Raw genomic sequence first — 21,139 nt, forward strand, 5'->3', positions numbered from 1 at the left:
TGACTAGGGCTTCAAGTTCTGACTGTGGTGCATATGTAAAGCTGTAGTGAGGGACTTCAACCCTGACCTTATTAATAATGCATCTTGAAAGTTTAAAGAATCGAAAAAAATAATCTGAAAATTTACAAAACTCTCTTTTTACAGCTACAGTGGATATTCCCTTCCATCCTCCTCCCCAAAAATATGTGTAGGATGACTGCACTGTTACCCAAGGGATTCTGTTTCACAGTTGGATAGCCTTAATTGGGCCCATAGAAGCAGTTAGCTGCCATTAAAGGCTTCTCTGTAGACATCATCCTTCTCAACTAGTTTGATCGTCTATAAATTCTGCTTAGTGGAGCCTACACTGTGAGAAGGTTAAAAAATGCAAATAAATTATAACCTCATAATATAAAAGTATCCTAACTAAATTTAATCTGATAGTTAATTTCAGCCTTGCTCTAGGAAGCAACACTATGTTTGACCTTTTTTATTTAACAGAAAATTGGACAGCTTTGCATCCTGGCTTCAAGATTGTAGTTAAAAACTAAGCATATTGTGAGGTACTAAAAAGTGAATTAAATAAAGTGGAATAGAAAAAGTCAACAGCATACAAGTAGTGAAAATAAAAAACTAATACTAAACACGGTTGTACAATAATAAAGGTATGGTGATATTACATTTAACAAATTAGGCATAAGTACCATCCGTGATGATGGTCAATTCATAATGACATGCAAACATTTTTTTGGACTCTTCTTTTTACGTTCTAATTTGTAGCATTTACACAGGAACTATAGTAAATCTCTAGGGTGGACTTCAGTTTTGGCCGAACCGTTTGCAGTGAACATTTGACTATTTGGTTCAGAGCCTATTCTCCAAAAAACATATCCTTTCAGAGCTCATGTACTTAGCTTTGTTTATTCCCTTTTAATTATCATATTGAAAGTCATTTCTTTGTTTTTCTTTAAAATTTAAAAAGATTGATAAGAATTTCACACACTTTTGAACACTAGGGAGAAAATAGCTGCAGATAGAAAATGTAACAGTTTATGAGAATATCAGGTATAATCTGGTTATGCTGCCTTGAAATTACAATGTTATCAGAGCTTGCTTTGTCCTTCTAAGTGTGAAATTCTGCTTTTATGCAACTGTCTGATGTGGAGAGTTTAAGGGGTCTGGTTGTAATGATCATTTAGATCTATCTTAATCATCAAAACACAAATTGCCCAAATTGATCCTTGTAATAGAATTTTATCCTGCTATTTATTGGACTAAAAGTAGGCAGGAAAATATTTACAGCCATACAAAATGCTGAAACAGGGACCTCTGTTTATAGAGGTAAATCTTGAAGTAAATGGCAAAACTCCCTTTGACTTCAGTGGAGCCAGGATTTCACTCGATATTTAAGAATCCATTTGTGCACTATGCCTTTTATTATTTATATGTATTTCCTATTGCATATAGGTCCTAATTAGTATCAGACCCTACTGTTCTAGGCACTGTACAAACATGAAGATGAGACAGGCGCTAGACCCAGCACACAACTTGGGTTTCAGACCAGATGCAACAAGCGAGTGTAACAAACAAACAGGGGGAGTGATGGGAGGCTGAGGCAACGATAATATTACTTTAGTTTATTCTTTGCACAGATGAGCTTTATGCACCATATGGTGGTAGCTAAGACTGTCTCATTTTTAATAATATGAAATATACAAACATATCGGTTGTGTCATCCCCACTTGGCTACTTTCCTAGGCTTTGTCAGCTGTCTGTATACGGTAGGCATCACAGCAGAAGTGAGGAGGGATGTGAAGGAGAATAGGTAGTGGTTTAACTGCTTAATTTGGGGGAGCTGTACCATCCATAAAGGGCAGTATGAAAGAATGTTCAAAGTAGTACATCACCGGCATTTAAGTTTGGCCATTGCGTATAAATGTGACAAACTTTTTGTTTTTTTCATTCACTACACAACTGGACTCTGAGGCTGGAGTGCTCAAAGGGGCAAAGGAAGTTAGGCACCCAACTGCTACTGAAAATTAGTGGGATTTAGGCTTTCAACTCCCTTGAGGCTTTGAAAATCCCAGTCTCAGTTGTTCTTCCTATTGACATCTAATATTAAATGGTATCTCAAGAAAATAGAAAATTGGCAAGGAATGTATGGGGCTTGGGGGGAGATCACAGAGGGTATCCACAAGGAGGAAACAGAGGAAGAGCGCTTAGTAGAAGGTGCCAGACATCATGCCTAGAACAGGAGGAGAAAGAAGTTTGGTGGAGTAAAGGGCACAGAAGATGCACAGTAAGAAAAGAATTACAGAACAGACTCTAGGGAAAGAATCCTCAACCAGAAGAAACCCACAGCATAATTACTATGCAGCAGCTCCAGGTTTAGAGAGAGGAAGACACCTCCACTAACATCTCACAGGGACCATAATTGTGACCACCTACATCCAACGGAGACACCTGTTCTGAGCAAAACACATTCCCAACTTTCCACAGAGATTGCTGTAGCAAGCAAGATCCCAGATCACAAAGAAAAGGCAAAACAAGATTAAATAACTTTATGAAGGAACAGGAACAACCAACTAAAGAAAAAAAGCTGTGATGAGTATTTTAAGTTGTTGGATCAAAATACTGTCAAAGCTGCACTGCGTAAGCCAGTTTAATATAGGCTCATTTACTTTTAAATGAAATAAATTTACTTGGTGGTTTAACTGTAAAAATACAACTATAATAAACTTCCATTGTTACAACTCAACACTGTATTGCAGAATATTAAGTGAAATGTAAATGATATAAAATGAAGTATGTACATGATAAATTTAAATAAAAATGAAAAATGTGATTAAATACAAATATTCAAACACAGTAGTTTTAAAAATTATGTCTTTTAGTGTCAAGTGTCTGCCAATTAATAGGTGCCCTAAAATGCTTGACTATGATACAAGGTACAGAGGAGAGCACAGGAGCAATATAAGGGCAAGAAGCCAATGAAGCATGGCACAACTCTGTAGATTTGGAGGAACATATGGGGCAGGAGCACAGATAGATCTGAGAAGGAAACATCTCTTCATGGTAAATGCTTTTCCAAACCCATCAGGAGTTAGTACAGCTCAGTGCTGCATTAATTCCCCCCTTCAAAGTTGCTATCCTCTGTGTGCGACTGCAGAGAGGCAGCCTATTAGAGGTGGTCTGGACTTTTTTGACAAAAGTTGTGTTTTGTTGTCAGAAAATGCCAATACACTGAAATCACTAAGTTTTGTAGAAATGTATTAGTTTTGACAAAATTTTCATAGGCAAGGTTTCTCAGGTCCAGGATAGAATTTCTGGTCAAAATGGGGGAGAGATGGTGACCCACCTCAAAATAGCCAATAGCCAGTGGTTAGAGCACTCACCTGGGATGTGGGAGACCCATATTTAAGTCCCTGCTCTCAGGGGCTCATATTTCCCTTATATTGCTCTGTACCTTGTAGCTATTCCAGGGTGTGTGTGTGTCACACACACCCAGATGCACATACTTTTTCACGAAAAATTTCAAAACATCTGTTTCATTCTAGAACAAAAATAAATGTTGAAACTGACATTTTTTTCAAAAGAGAACTATTATTTTTCAGCCAGCCCTTGAGCCAATGGCAGTTTGGTTCCTGAGCGAGCCAAGAATGAGTTTTTTGTGGAGGGAGGGTACACAACAGTATAGAAATGGGTATTGTTTTTTAGTACTGCAGATCATGAATCATCTTGCCTGACAAAATGTATGTGTATGTTATTGAACAGAAGGAAAACTTCAAATGTTTTACAAAACTCAATCACCTCTGAAATAAATCACACTTGGCATCTTCACTCATAAGCACTGTGAGGGAGACTATATGTTTAGCTAGCACCTAGCCCATTGAGGGCATTACTGTAATACATCCATTCTAGGGTTTGTTTTTATAATGGCAAAAGACTCAACTTTATTCAGTAAGAAGATTGTTGGCTTGAAGGGCTTTGATTTTATTGGGCTGTAGCCAAGACGATAAAGGAAGAGACGAGCCTGAGAGTGGTAAGAAGAGCTTCCTTTGCCTCGGTCAGCCACTGCCCTTTTCTTGTACTGATAAACCTGCTGAAGAGATCTCCTTGGTTACTCTGATATCAGAGGGGTAGTCATGTTAGTCTGGATCTGTAAAAGTGGCAAAGAGTCTTGTGGCACCTTGTAGACTAACAGACGTATTGGAGCATAAGTTTTTGTGGGCTAAAACCAACTTCATCAGATGCATGGAGTGGAAAATACTCTGGATATTCAAACACTGTTTGCACCAGACACAATATCAAGTTCTACTACACTGAAGCAGACTACCAGCGCCAACTGTACTACCCTTTCTGGCTTGCAGGCGTGGGACAGGCCCCCTCTGTCCAGGAGGTGGATGGGCTGATGTCTATTCATCAGGTAGAAACAACGTGCACCTTTTCCCCAACAGGGAAAACAAGCAATGTCACTCCCATTGTAGTTATCTGCAGAACCACTTTCTTGCCTAAGTCATTGCATAATGCCAGAAGAATTTTCATAAACCCTCACCATGGCACAGAAAGACAAAACTCAGTAACAATTGCACACAAAAAAGCAGACAAGTCAGCTCATAACCTCTGTTATGGGAAGATTCCAAGTGATACAAAAAATGAATTGATGCCTACTAAAATAAACACACACAAGCCAGAAAGGGGAACTCTAACTTCTGATTTTGCAGACACTCAACAGTCTTGCACAAAAGAGATGGTACCTGTGCCTTATACAATGAAGAGTGGATGGAAAAGATTTGCATCATCCTCTGGAAGAAGAAATTATGCTTTCCACACAGGGAAAACTTTTATCAGGAAACAAGCATCAGTCCAAGTCAACTTGTCCCAGTCCTATGACCGTAGGCATTGGCATTACTTCTTCCTATAATGGCAGGGCTTACACCATTGTGTGTGGATTAGTAGGTGGAGAGTCATTCTATCATGCCGTTCCCCACAACTTTTGGGTCTGGCACACTTCCTGAAACCCGTGAGCCTCTCCTGATTAAAGGCCAGACCCACACCCATACACAGAAAACTGGAAAGAATTAAACTATGTGATGGTAAATATGTGCGGTGAATGATAGATGCACCTAACCTAAATTAAATGAATATTTTTACAGAGATAATGAACATAACCCAGTTTGTTGGGGAAAAAATACTGAGCTGTTCAAGCAACATAGTATTTTATTTTAGATAAATTACTTAATTTTCAAAGCAGCATTTGATATTTTTCCAAAAATAAAGGTGCATTTACAACAGAAGCCTCTTCTCAAAGAAGACATTTTATCTCTACTAAAGTGGAACATGCATAATAATACAACAGGAACATGTGCTAGTACATGACTCTTAATAAAACAGTTGAAAGAACACATCTGCAGTGTTCTGAAGCAAATCAGTATAAACTAAAATATCCAAACCATCAGGAAACAAAGAAGTATTAGAACAGCACATCTGTTGTTCACAAGGATTATCCTCTGAGGAGAAAGTCAAGAAAGCCCAACTATTAATATTTAGGACCTGGATGCACCTAAAGCTGCATCTCAATGAAAGCATCAAACTGTCCACCTCTGACCAGTCAGGGACTTAATAATTCGCCAAATTGTTTTTATGGGCTTCTTAATTTTAAGTCTACTATTTAATTTCCTAAAAGATAATATACTGCACCTGATTAATCTCAGAGACGTTAGAGCAGCAGCACCAAAGTCTCAACAACGATCAAATGGGCCAATTTCAGTAGCTATTTTCTTCAAAGCCTCATTTTCCTTTTCATAAACTCTAAAATGAGGCTCACTGAGAATGAACACATCTAAGTTATTCTTAGTGACTAGGGACAGCAAGCATTTGTAAGATTCCACGGTCAAGCAGTAACAAAAGATGATCAAACCATAAAAGGAACAAAATTGATCAAAATATGTTTATTATACTGTGGGAAAATACACATTTTTTAAGCGTATCTAATTTCAAAATAACCACATTACAGCACTTTTCTACAGACAACTATACTTATGATCAGCTGTACTTATCCATGACACAGTGACCTCAAGTAAGCACAAAGCAAAATATGATTATCTAAAAAAGCTTATATATATAAGCATTCAGAAACATTTGTGATGTCTGACCAGTTTTATAAATGTGTGTGCTGCATTCAAGGTCTTGGCATACACATAATGGATGGTTCATACGTATGTACTATATGGCTGAGATTTTCAGAACAATCTAGAAGATTTGGATAGCCGACGTCCATTAGTACTAAAGCAACAGGTACCCTAATCAGTTAGGTGGCTTTGAAAATTTTAAGCTATATTTTTAGGGAAAAACATATCTGAAAAAACAGTAAAAGTTTTAATTGAATTAATGTATTTGTGGTGTTAAAAATGAACTGTTCACAATATCTAACGTACAAAAATATTTAAAGAAGTATCAATATTCAGTTGATATACTATACTATACTATAGGCAACATAACTGAAGGACTAACCCATTAGTTCTAAAAAAAAATCCTCCTTCAGACAAGGGCCTGGGACTTTACAGATAGCGCTGATGGCCAACAGACTCAGGCTTTGCCACACCAACCGAGGAAGTGAATTTCAGTGTTGAGAGCACTCCACTAAGAAATGCAGTCCCCAGTTGTTGCCTATTTCCAAGAGATTTCTTAAATCAAACTACGTTCATCATTCTGTGTGGGTGGACAAAAGCAGTAAGTGCATTTTCCTGTAGGTGAGACCTGACTTCAGGTCATTCAAACATTTTGTATATGCTGTTCTGATACATATCCAGGACAGTGCATGACAATCAAATATGCCAGTAAACCCCTCATGAGGAAAGACCCTTTGATAACACTTTTGAGCTTTTGGCTGTGAAAACCCAACAGCTCTTTGCTCACTTGTAAAAGCTCTTGCAGCACTGTACATTACCCACGCACACAACAACTGGACTGTCACAACTGAACACTGACTAAATATTATAGAAAACAAAAGAATTCACAAACTCTCTGGTATAAGCATAAGAATCAAACATACAATTACAAAATGCTACACTTCTACAGTCTTTTAGTTGAATTTAAAGAATAATCTAAATTTCACGTTTCTTGGTTTCATTAAAACAACAAAAGGAATCCCCTATTGTCTGTTGTACTTGAAGCTAAAAACCTGCTATCGATTATATGCAATTTAACAGAGTTACTACATGGTTCTATGAATATTTTTAATCAGAATTGTCGGATGCAGATTAAAGCCATGATTCAGAAAAGCGTCCCTATTCAAGACAACACTTAAGCACTTCCTTAAATTTAAGCACATGTTTAAGTGCTGTCCTGAATAGGGAAGGACTTACATCTAAGTGCTGTACTGAATTAGGGCCTATAGCCTGAAATGTTAATGGGAAATCTCAAGAATGCATTATATATTAGTTCTAGTCTACTGCTAAATACTCTTAGAAATCTGAATTTATGAGACTTTTTAGTTCGAGTGGTGGGCTTTCCCAAATATGTATGAAATTACACCTTCTGTCCTTTCAGTATCAGGTCTGTTAATTACACACATTGTATACAATAATTTGCAAATTTGTAAAGATGTGTACGTCTCATTTAAAGATTCTGATCAAGTCTCTGGAAATGTTTTAAATAAACATGGCTGTCTTGGTCTTCCTCTGTATTTTTAAATTAGGGTGACCAGATATCCTGATTTTATAGGGACAGCCCCCATTTTTGGGTCTTTTTCTTATATAGGCTCCTATTACCCCCCATCCCCTGTCCAGATTTTTCACATTTGCTGTCTGTTCACCCTATTTTAAATACACATACCAACTTAATTATCATTATATTAAAATTATGCAATCTAGTTCATTGCACATAAAAAGGAATGCCAAAAAAGGAGAACAAAGTAAAATTGATGGATTCAAGTGGAAAAATAAATAAATAAAGCACTAGCTGGAGTTGTGAAGATCATGCATTAAGATGAAAGATGAAACAGATGCAATACACAGAAAGATCAAAGAGTTCCATCAATTCATTCTGAGAGTCAAAATCCAGCTGAGCATCAGAGCTCTGTCCGCATAATAAGAAAGGTTGACTAAAACATAAGGATTAAACAGATGAGCTGTCTCCTGTGAACGCACGGCGGAGAAGCCCTGCTGAGCCACTTTTAAAGACACTCTGGAATTGTACACCTGCTACTCCACAGTCAAACCAACAGGAAGCCAGGCTGGCAGAAAAAAAAAATCCACTAATGGACTAAATAGCTATCTTTAGGAGAAATCAAAAGCGTGCATTCAGGACACTTTTCCAAGAAACTTTCAGTTCAGGAAAATTACAATTTATAGATTTGTTCTTTTTACCCTTAGAGTAAGTTGGTTTATCAAACATTTTCATTAAAACATGGATGAAAAGCAAATATTACCATCATCTTCACATTCACTTATAAAGGAAACAAAAGCCTACTAAGAATTGTTCCTCTGATAGAAGCCTAAGAACGCACATAATAAGGTCAGCCTAGAACTCTGTACAGAAATATCAGCAACAATATTTCTGGTTTAGAATCCATTTGCTTACTCTGTAAATATGATGCTAACTGGAAAAACTATCAATGACTTCTTTGGGGCAGAATGAAACTTCAAGATCACTGAAAAAATGACAATTTCTAATAAAGGAATCATTTTAAATAGTATCATATATAGTTCCCTTTCTTGTCTTAACCATCAGATAGACTAAAAAAATTAAAAATCCCAGCATAGGACACCCATTATTTTGCTCTTATTTTTCTCATTGGTAATGAGAAATAAAACTAGGAAAAATATTATAATGCTAAGTAGTGGTCATGACAACAAACCAATTAAGATAACGTTTTTCAAGTGATGCTGGAATAGAAGCTAGATTAATTTTAGTATTAAAAACCTAATTTTAAACTATTTCCTATATTGTCCACAACTTTTATTTCCAAACACAATCCCTACATATAAAAAATTAAGTACAGTAGTAACAATAATTTCAGTACTTGAAACAAAGGGTAAATTGCTGAGGCTTTACAAATTTGTGACATCATCAACATGCTATTCCAGGTCTTACTCAGAGTAATGGATCAAACAAGCTCCAAAGCAAGCCTGCAGTCCATACACTGAAAGTGAGTATTGCACAAAGCAAAATAAACTTACAATAAACTTGAAGTTTTTTAAGGCTTTGATTTGATTTTCACCAACTTTTCAATTAGATTTCAACTTGTTGCCATAGGTGGCTTCTCTCCCTTTTTTCTTTTATATAATGTCACTAACCTATTTGGCCTATGAGTGTTATTTACAATCACATCTTTTACTCTTGTTTTAGCTGACAGGACAATCTCTTCATGGATCTGTGTAGAGCTGATATATTTGATTTCCAGGTTATCTACTGCCTGCAGATACAAGCACTTCGATTGTTTACAATGCAAGAGTAATTGGTAACAGCTAAATAACTCCATCGAGACTGATTTAAGAGTGCTTCACCTACTACATGAATGTGGGGCTTGATCCTGCAGTCCCTATTCTGGCAAAACTCCCATTGACTCCAATGCAAAACACAATTAATAAAAAAGAAAGAATGAATACAGCAATAAGTTAATTATCAATCACACACATTAATTATTAATAACTTTACTTATGTAAAATGGATTTATATTTACAAAACAAATGAAAATAAATGACTTGCCATTTCCAAAATTTCAACACATTTCAAAATATGGCTGTAAAAATAAGCAGTTTCTGTATGAAATCCACCAGAACAGCTGCAAAGGATTAGACGGCCCTATCCTCATTCTTCAATAGTTTTAGGGTACGTTTCTATCAGATCCTTTAAACATAGAATATGTTTTTTACACCTCTTTTATTTTTGAAATACCTACATTATTCAGTTTCAGGTAAATTATTCCAAGGGTCAGATTCTATGGGTAGTAAATACCCTCCCTCCCCCCGCCGCCTTTTTTTTTTGGCCATTTAATGTATTGCTTCCTCATTGCAGGTATTGGTTCGAAATTTAATTTTAAAAATAACTTAAAAATTGTCAGTGAGCCATAAGCAGCTAAAAATATTGCACTACTTCTGTAAAAAACCAAAGTCTCTATTTTAAAGGGGGGGTAATAGAGCTTATTTTAACTTTCACTCTCTGTAGCCATTTTATGACCACCAAAGTTTATTGCTTCACAAAATGGTGTGGCTGTGCAATATTTTTGAAGACAGTTTTTACAGAATTATATTAAGAGGCTACTAAAATAAAATAAGGGCACACAACATATTATACTGCATTATCTGAGAAACAGTAGGTGATCATGTTATTACAGACTCCATAGTAACATGTATATTTAAGGAGGAATAAACTAATTTTGTGCCTGCAACCTCAGTATAATCATTTCCTGAGTTTTCAGAGTGTAAACTTGCAATGTTCATGTACTCTTAACATAATCATAGAATTGACTAGTTTATGTTTTTTGGGGGCGGGAAAGGGGTGTATTTTAAAGAAAAAAATTTCCCAATTTTGGCTCAGTAGAAGATTATATTTCGCTACTTTTACCACTGAAATATCCATCCATTGCATCCTATCTTTCTTCCGGTGTAGCCAGACAATGGATACATTCTTTCACTCTCCTCTCCTCTGAAAACAGCAGGACTTTCTTGTTTAAACTTAAAAAAAAAATCCCCTTTGGGCAGAGACCAGGCTGGGAAAATGTCTACCTAATACATGAAAAGAGTGATTAAACACATAAATTGGCTTCATTGTTATTTTTAATTACTACTGAAGTCCCAAAGAGGGGTGTGAGGAATTGTGGGGTGTTCAGCTCTTGGTATCTGCTACTTATGGACAACCAAATTTTCCATTATAAAATTATATTCATGGTTAAATTTCTTCAACAGATGGGGAAAATCTGACATGTGACTCTTTCAGTGGTGGTTCCTTTAAAGGGAAAGAATTTGAACTTGTTAGTTTTAAAGTTATTATGTTTTGACTATATTTTGAACAACAAAAAAGAAAATCTGAATCCACTTTTTAATACTATAAATTGGAGAAACGTCGTCCACCCATATACCATAGCAGGCTTTTCTTTTTTTATATTTGGTATCTGACTATAATCCCTCTATGTACCAGTTGTTTTTTTAAAAATGCACATTGATTTTGTTTGACAGAAAGTAAGAGCCATGATTAGCCTTCAGTTTGTTAGGCAGGCATGACCATTTTTTTTTTTTTTGAAAACTCATGTTTTCCTGTGTCATAGGTGCAAAACGTGAAATTTCGTAATTTGCTTCCACTGTGACCAAGTTTGCACCTGTATATCATGCACATCCTTTTGCTCAGTGTCTAGATTTCTAAATGTAAAACTTTATTCAAGTACAGTTGTTATTCTTTACATTTTTTCAGCAATAAAAGAATAAAGTTTATTGCAAACTACAGTTCTAAAAAACACTTTTAATAAAGGGGGAAGTAGCCATTAACTAGTGTGACTTTTCTTCCCCTTGTCTTATTTTCAGCCTGCCTGTGATTCTCTGCTAAACTGCTATTCACACCTCATTTTAAAAAAAATGTATACGTGTAGGAAAAGATAACATGTTTTCGAAAATGGAAATAATAAGGATGAATATGCAATCATTTTAAACACATTTTTACTTTTACAATATGTATATTAAAAAAGGTATCAATAAGATATTATCAGCAAATACTACATTATTGGACTAAGACAACCAAACAAATAATACACACACGGAATTTAAAATCCTGTCTTAACCTAAATGCCTAGCATACGTTTTGTTGCTATTATAATTCACTTTACTGTGGCATCAGTGCCATGAATAAGCTAACTCTGTGTCAGATGTAGATGCTCAATGTCATTTACACACCTTGTCCCGCTGTGGCCCCACTGAAGTTAATAGTGGAGTAAACTGCTGAAGTGTGAGGGTATAAGAATCTGGTTCAAAGTTAACATGACAATCAGTAAATCAGTATCTAGGAACATTTGTCTATGGTAAATGGAAAAAGCCTTAAAGGAATTAGTTCTTTTTATGCTTAAAACGAATCACACAGCTCAAAAAGCTCAAACTCTTCCCTCCCTTTTTCAGATTTATTTTGTATCAATAAAGATATGACTTTGGTTATACATTATATAATTACATGTGCTTTAATAGACAAAGAAGATTTTGAAGTCCCGTTTAACTTTGGGCTCCTAAAGATTGATTACTAGCATTTTTGCAAATGATTTCAGACACCAGCTGCTATAAATACATTTAAGCTCGCGTCCCCACTCAGCAATGACCATGCATCTACAGTATTTTCATTATCTCAAAAATGCTTTGGCTTCATCAGCAACAGATGAATTCATTAATTTCTTTATTAATTCAAATGATTTTTTTCAATTTTTATATGCCCCAAGGTTGTCTCTGCAAGATGAGCTCCCTCTGTGTTCCATAAAATTGTAATCAATCTCTATTATAGTCATGAAAATGGTATTTGTCACTTTGCTGAGAAAAAAATAATCAATATGTCTTGCAGGGCAGAACAGGCATTTAATACAATGAATTGATGCCTGCTAGAGAAATTTAGCTTGCCAGCAGTTTGGGACAAGCTAATAGAAATCCAGAAAATTCACCCAAGGTTGACAGATGAATATACAACAGACATGCCACAAAAATTAATATTTGGGCATTTTGAATGGCCTATCATTTCATATGTTGGAGAGACCATAGATTTAGACACTCAAATCCCAAAAGAAACCCTTTTCGGTTTTAAAGACAAGACCTCAAAAATTTGTACAAAAAAGGAATTTTTGACTCTGTTATCATTTTCATATTATACTGGAAGAATAAATAGTCTCCTCTACTTTAAAGCATTGCTCCAGACAAGAGACAGTATCAAAAGCACTGTTGAGTTTTAAGTAGTAAGACAATACAAAGATTGTGTGGGGGCACTGAATATCTCAACGCTTTGGAGTGCACTGTAAAGCATCAAATAAAGCAGAGAGAGGCCTGCGTATTCACAAAATAGCAACATTCTGCACTGTGGCACTGTTCAAAGACTTCAGGTGGACCATATGAAAAATGCACAAGTAAAATTGTTGTAACTTAAAAGATCTAGAAAAGGTCCAGCTGTAAGTTTAATAATAACTAGTGTCAAATTCTCAAAAGACAATATGTAAAACACTCCTTAATTTTAACAAAGGCATCAATAACTACTTTAGGAATGGGGTCTCCCTTCCTCCCTCCCTTCTACTGCCATCGGCAGAACTGTCAAAAACACGTCATTATTATGCCTTGATTATGCCAGTCTGTTTAATTCCCTTGTTTTGTTGGTTTTAATAAATAATGTTTAAAGTTGCAGCATAAAAAGCAAAAACTGCAACTGCCTGGGACATTGCATTTATGTGAAATAATATTTGATTTTCAATGTATATTAATCTGTCCCATCCTTTGCTTTACTCAATCAGGCAATTATTGCCATTCTGTTTAATATTGAAAGGTGTATTTCAGGTTGCAATCATGTTAGAGATTTTTGTACCTTGTAGATAAGTTTGTACAGTGTTTTAAATGTTAGTAGAATTAGCAATGTATTTGGAGGAAAATGTTTTTGTCTCCTTATAAGGCCAACAAAACGACAGAAGAAGAATTTGTGAGACAGCATAGAGAAACCTACCAGAAAATACTGCCACAGTTGGAGTGGTGGCAAACCCAATATCCTCTACAATGGTGATGATTTGCGAGGTTACAAAAAATGGGAAATGGGCAGACTTCTGAGTGTAGAGATGGGGGTCTGCCTAGGCACGTGCACTTGCAGGACTGAGGCCTAAATCAGCCATACAGGCCTGAGTAGGCTGAATGCATGAGGCAGACTGTTATGAGGAACTGAGGATCTCTTTAATTGCTTGATTTGGACAACTTACCCAAGTTGAGAGATAGACCAGGGTTATTCTTATGGTAAGAATTAATTGTATTATGTCTTTCTTTTGTCATTAAATCTCCTTCTGCAAAAATTGTGGCCAGTGTGCCAAAACTCATTAAAAGGTGCAAGCATCCAATTTATGGCAAATCTGAAGCATTATCCCATACACCGCAGGAAGAAAGACAAGACACCAGGAATGTGGTTTAACCAGGCTGCAACTTTTAAGTAACACATCTGGGAGCTATCTGGGATTAACTTGCCCAATGCAGGTAATTCCTTTGTAATCTATTTCATCTGGTGGAGAGCTGACAGCAGCTAACCTGGTCTCAATGATATTGCTGAGACCCCTTTATCCTCTCTTTCTATGAGGTCTAAGGAGGGTGGGGAAGAGCAGGCTGTCTCCCTACTGAACCCAGACATTAGGAACCCAATTCCCCACTTTCTTTAAGAGATATCTTCTAATCTGCTTCCAATTCCAGTTCAGGGAACCAGACCCCCTTCTGAACAAGTACCTGCACTGGGCACCTACCAAGTTGCAATAAAATAAATTTTACAACCTAACTGAGCCACTGGGTCCCTGGGCTGCTGAGAGGAAGATGAAAAAAAACTCACACCACTCTGGCCAACCTGGCAGTCCAGGGGTAAATTCAGTGAGGCCCCCAAACCCAGTGCTATTCTAATCCAATGGGGGAGGTTTTCTTCCCTGTGCAAGTGGTGCTGCTGGGGCCGGAGGAAGGGTTTATTAGCCCTTCCTTTGAGTGTGTGGGAGTCAATAGGCTTGTGCTGCTCCAGCCAATGAGCCACAGTATCCCACTCCTCAACTCTAAACAGGGGCACAATCCTTTAAGGGAACAACAGTTTTCTTTCCTCTGCTGACCCAGACAAATCCCCGCACCTCCAAGTCTGCAGGGCGAGAGACGTTAGTGCTAAAACGACATCGTAAAAGTCCTTAATTGTTATTTTTAAAAATATATTCATAGAATGAATACTTTAAATGTGAGTCTCCTATGACCCCTCTCCCCTTCACCCTTGTGTCAGAAATACTCAAAGACACCTTTACATGTTAGGCCCTGCTACTATTGAAATCAATGGAAAAATCTCCCTCTGAGTTCAATGGGGATAAGATTGGCCAAAAGAAAGTATCTGACAATATGGATATGACCTTTTTTCATATTTATTTATTTGTTAAAGCTAGTTTTATGCTAGTTTCTCATTTTGTAAAAGAATTTGATCCTCAGGCTGAAAACACATCGGTCAAGTTTCTTTGTAGCCAAGTAATAAAAAGTTCTTGAAAATCAATTTACATTGAACATGATAATTGACCATTAAACAGTGCAGTCCTCGCAGGAAGCTAAAAAGAATTCAATTAAAAATATCTCTGCATTCTTAAACAACAGAAGTCAAACTAAACAGAAATCCAGCAACACTGACATATGTTTCCCCCCAAGCAATCTGTGTCGTTTCTATTTTACAAATGAGCTTTACCGGCTATTGTACATGTAGTGGCAAGTACTGGTAAGGATGACAGAAGTTAGTGTTGCATGACACTGTCAACATTTATATTTATGCTTTGTGTGAGAGCAAACATTTGTAATTCATCCCTAGGAAAGCTGAAGTTTTATTACAGAAAATGACAAAGTGTTACTACAGATAGTTCAAAACGTAAGACATTCCTGTCTACATTGTCAGGTCTGATGTGTGTCAGATTTACACATATGGTTACAAAATGTATATTATATTACATTATATATATATATGTATACATGTATATATAATGCCTTCAAAGACATGAATTTGCATTCAGCTGTCTTTCCTCTTGCACTTTTGTCCAAAATGTAAATGTTTCTCCAACAAACAGGCATTTGAAGGACTTGCACACATCATATATTCCTTATAAATGGATAAGAAGGATCTTTATATGTTTCAGTTGCAGAGATATGAGAGTAATAAAGGTATTAAGTATTAATATTTTTATAATCAGTATGCTAGGCCCTGAGGGAAATATTCTCATTGATTTTTCCTTGGGCTTATTGACATAATTTGCACACTACTGATAACTGAGTTTTACCTGTTTGAAAGCATAAATCCCACTGAGAAAAGGGTATTTTTCAATTAAACTATCTTACATGAGCTTACTGACAAAGTGAAATAAATTTGAACATACCATGAAGATTAAAATAAGATGAGCTTTAACTGGATGTCCTTGGTTTTCAGATGCATAATCCTCTCATTTCATCTGCCATATTCTTCATTCACCTCAACAAGGTCAGCCAAAGATTCTTCCTAAGTAGAGTGGATACATATGTTACAACAACACAGGCAAAGAAGTAGTTCATCTTTGTTCCTCATCTTTCCCTGGGTATAAAGCAGTACAGTGAAATGTGATATCATTGCAATGTTTCTAGGTAACAATGCAAATACCCTCTGCAGGAGTTACAATCTATTTAAAGAGTTTTCTTCCCTTTTTTTATAAGAGAATCTAATATACCTTGTTTTCTCTGTATTATTAAATTATTTCAACTTCTAGGTCAACTATTTCTCAACAACAGCAATAAAATTACAACATAAAGGCTTGATTCTGCTTCCATTACAGTTAATAAAAAACTCCCATTGATATGAATAAAGCAGACTTCAGGCCTAAAGTGTTTTTCAAAAGGCAGCCAAAGTGGCTTAGAAAGTGTTCAAGCTTAAATTTACATTTTGCAACATTTGGCTTGATTCTAAATGAGCAGCAGCTGTGATCACCAAACAACGTGTACCGTACAAAGTCTCCAGCCCCACTCAATTTACAACAGCAAGCAAGCTACAGATTCAGAGAGTTCATCCTGCTCAATTTATTTCCAGTGGAGAAATACTCTATTTATTTCATGTGACTTTAATATTCCCATAATGGAGGTTTTCCTGCTGAAAACAACTGCCCTGCCTCACTATTTTATTCTGTCGAGAAGTCCTTAATCCCCATTTTGCTATTGACCAGTTAGAGCCTAGTCACAGCTAGTAACAACTTTTGATCACTATCAGTCTGGGTTGGATTTGAACTCGTGATACATAAATCAAAGACTCCTGTAGCTTATCCTTGAGTCATCTAGTTTCCCCTTTGATTACTATTTATTAACATAGCCTAGTCACAGGTAGAAAGAGTACTTTATGTATAAAATGAAAACCTATGAAAACTGTTTTCTATTACTCTTTTTACATATTGTATATGAAGCTAGGTATAATTGTGACTAGTCCTTTTTAATAATTTATTTGAGCAATGTATGACTTTCTCCATTTAAGGTCAGGTTCTGTGACCACGACCCACAATGAAAAGTGCTCTGCTCCACCACAAGTCAAATAAATGAAATAAATGTGACTGCTTACAGAGTAAAGGGGAGTAAAGGTGACAGAATGTCATTTTCTGTGTAATTCCACCCACAGAAACAGAGAGTAAGAAACGTTGGTGACAAAATCCCTAGCAAAGCATAACCCAAACCATATTAGGCTGACTGCATCTCAGACTATGACAATAAATGTCACTCAGTTTTCCCCCAGCCTGAGTTTTCCTCTTCCTACACGTTCCACCCAATCAAAAAGTTTCATAGTCAAGAATGATACTTCTTTTCCTATGTTTTGTCATTTTGTGTTAAGTCCATTGCAAACTCAATTCACTGGCTTGAGGCCAAGGGGTACTGAAAGAATAAAGATGGATATGCAATATCACTGATATTTCACTGCAATGACACACACAGCAGAACTTCACTCATCCACACTAGCAGGGGACATACCAGTACAGACTAGTTAGGATGCAGAATGGTGATTGCGGAGAGTGCCAGTGGTGTGGGTGATGCTCATTTCTCCACAGAGAAGAGCGCACATTTCCTTCCACATCTCTTCCTGGCACTCAGTAAAGACTTGAAATAGGGTTTCTCTATGTACAATTGATCCTCCCTTCCTTCTCTGGTATGTGCTGTTGCTCAAAGAGGCAGGACGAGGCTCTCTCATTCACAGTGGCTACAGGAATTGGCCAGCAACACTGAGCTAAGCGGGCAAGCTTTCAAGAGACATTGCTACAACCCCATACCCCTCCTTTGAGGCTGTGGCTCTTAAGAGACCTGGTTCCATTGCCACCTCAGTTCTTCCTTCAGTATGGCATCCAGATGCGGGAAGATATTACATCTAGTCACAAGCCCTGTCACTAATATGAAAAAAAAACCAGCTCCCAACTCTTCCCCCAGGGTACAGCTTTAATCTCTTCCTGTGGTAGGACTCAGTGCGCTGGACAGAATGGTGGACCCTAAAAGAACTGCCATCACCATGAGTGAAGAAAAGAGGGGCTGGGCAGCAACGTCAGCCTTTGCGTAGGCCTTCATGCACCATGCCATAAACTGATTTCTGAGGCCTCAGTAGGAACGCTATAAGGCTGCTCCATCTGCCTGAGCAACAGCAGCACTACTAAGCTGGGAGAAGGCCAGAGTCAGAGGAAGAAGAGCCAAATCTAAATAGAAAAAATTCACTTCAGGACTTACAGGGAACTTGACATGACCAAACCTGACCCTACATATGGCATAGCAGCAAAACTTTACATTAGGTGCTCCAGTAAACTGCAAACCTGGAAATCCGCTTTCATTGTGGCTTTGTGGCTTGCCAAAGAATACATTAGGTGAGCTTTTTGATGTTGCTGGTATTGACTACTGAAATAAGAAAACCTCTCCCACAAACCACTCCCATTCTTATCCACAAACTGAAGGAGTAAGATATTATGTATACAGCTGAAATTAGGACCAGTCTGTTATTCATGCTGCCTATGGATGCTGACCAACCAAACCCAAATGAAGTATGAGCGACTACAGTTGACACCTTTCACTTCTCACTGTGTTTCATTTTTTGAACAACACGGATTGAAATCCTAACCACACCCTTTAAAATGGGGCAGCCAGATGAAAATCACAGGTTAATACAGCTGTCTGACAAAGCCATTGCCTTCTTTATTATTAAATGAAGTAATGTGCAGTAATGACACACAAGGAAAGTTCTGATTTGGAGATAAAGAAGTGATACGAACTCTTTGAAAAGACACTGTATCCTCCCCCCGCTTGCTTCATCAATACTCTGACTATGAATTTTCTGAAAATGTACCATATGCTAATTAATGTATGAGTTAAAGTTAATTAAAAACTGGGTCTTTTAGGAATTTTCTTCCATATAGTTAAAAATAACTGTAATGTGCAAAGGCTATATTGAAGAAAATAAGTTGTAAGTAAAGTTATTAGTGATTATTTTTTCTACTTGTCATGATATTTTAGGCTCCAGACAGGATCTGGTCAACAACCACTGTGACAGTATAGGTAACTGAACCAATCTCCACCCTTCCTCTATTGCTAATTTGCATGCAACAATTCTATTGATTATAATGCGTCAGTAGTATAAGAGACTGGATTTATGACTCAAGGATTCTCACTCATCAATTACTTGGCCCAGTCATCACTGCTCTTTAAGGGTATATCTACACAGCAAAGAAAAACCCGTGGCTGGCTCTAGGACCCTGAGGGGTAGGAGAGTCCCAGAGCTCAAACTGCAGCCCGAGTCCAGAAGGGTACACAGCAGTGAAACAGCCCCACAGCCCGAGCCAGAGTCAGCTGGCACAGGCCAACCATGGGTTTTTCTTTGCTGTGTACACATACCCTAAGTGTTCCATGACTGCATGCTAGCTTGGACATCAGTGTTTGAAAGGTTCCTCGTGGCACTGTTGCCTTGGCTCCACTGTGTGCTGCCAACAACATTGCTGGGGAAACGGAGACAGAAGCACTGGGGAAAGACATTAGAACTGAGGGAACTGGCTCCCTCTGCCCTTCCTTCACATAGCACTGGTCTCACTCAGAAAGTCCTCTAAGCCAACAAGCCAATTGCAAGATTCATTAGTATCATTAGTATTAGTATTCATTAGTTCACTTTGGCTGCTTTGTGCTGCTCTGTTTTACAGGTGAAATTGCTCTTAAAAGTTAAAATTAATAAAGAATTTAAGGTTAGTATTACATGTCTTCAAATCATTCAAAATGTCACATGACAGTATTCTTTTTCGGGTTGTTGTTTAGTGCTCATTTATGCAACTTTTAACAATTAATAAACACTCCCCCACGGTATCTAAAAGACGGAAACTATGTTAAAGTGGAGTTAAGGTTGAGAGCACATATCAAAAATGTAAAAGTAAAAAAAACACAGAGATGTAATAATAATCCCCAAACCCAGCATTATAATTCCAGGAAATTCAGAGTTAATTTAAGTTAAAATAAAGAAATCCAAACAGGTTAAGAAAAACACAATCAAACAACCTCAACTGTGCCCTAAAGTGATATCCAGAAGAGGAAAATATGAAAAAATGAATACAAATTTAAGAATTAGTTTAATCTATTCTGGGACCACAACCACTGAATGCCTTAATTATAATTATATGATAATTGCATGGCATCAGTAAAGAGAAGAGTTACATTTTTGGAAGTGTCTCTTTAGTGTTTGGATTTCTTTTAAGTATAACCTCAATTCTGAATTTCCTGGGTTTGTAATGCTTGATTTTGAGATAATTACACCATCTATTTAATGTTTTTAACCCTTACATGACTGATACATACACTTAACCTTAATGCCATTTTAAAGGTTTGTTTTGGGGTTTTGCTGCTGGGTGTGCGCCCAGGCGTGTGTCTTGGAATAGAAAAAAATAGAAGTCATAATAAAATATTTGTTAACATGATTTACCTGAAACAGTTTTTAAAAACTTTTTCATGAAACAACACGAACAGAGCACGTACATAAATCTGTAAGTGAAAAAAAGCTCTACCCAGGCAGAGATGTTATACAATTATAGCACTTTATTGCATTCCCTTAATGTAAAAAGCAGTCATTACATTGACATATGTCCTTCATTGTTGCACTACAGGTTTGTTTAATTTATTCCAAAGAGGAGAAGGTTGCTAGAAGTTATGTACTGTGCTTGTGATGAACTCTTGAAATCCTGGTATACTGTACTTATCTTTCATGACAACTTTTGATACGATTGCGCTAGTAAACTGCTAATTATATTATTCCTCTATATTAAACCCTTTTAAAAAATCTAAATATATTCTTTAAAAAAACAACAACATTTAATACCTCCCCCCCTCCCACAACACACAACCTATTATGGGGCAGCTGCCTTTATGGGGAGCTAGGGATCAGTCTGCCATGTGAAGGCCTCATCTGGGGATAGCTAACTGCCACAGGTGGC

At 36.9% G+C, this 21,139-nt stretch overlaps 1 protein-coding gene across 3 annotated transcripts in view; it reads right to left on the reverse strand.

The window, feature by feature from the left end:
* LOC140904998 (dynein axonemal heavy chain 12) overlaps positions 1–21,139 on the reverse strand; it is an 84,517-nt gene that overhangs the window by 27,693 nt on the left and 35,685 nt on the right. For all 3 annotated transcript variants that reach the window (XR_012156696.2, XR_012156697.2, XM_073327472.2), the window contains exon 5: positions 16,064–16,182. The gene's annotated coding sequence lies outside the window, so the exon portion shown is untranslated. The remainder of the gene's footprint in view (positions 1–16,063; positions 16,183–21,139) is intronic.

The sequence above is a fragment of the Lepidochelys kempii genome, chromosome 1 (assembly GCF_965140285.1).
Source record: "Lepidochelys kempii isolate rLepKem1 chromosome 1, rLepKem1.hap1, whole genome shotgun sequence".
Taxonomy (NCBI): domain Eukaryota; kingdom Metazoa; phylum Chordata; order Testudines; family Cheloniidae; genus Lepidochelys; species Lepidochelys kempii.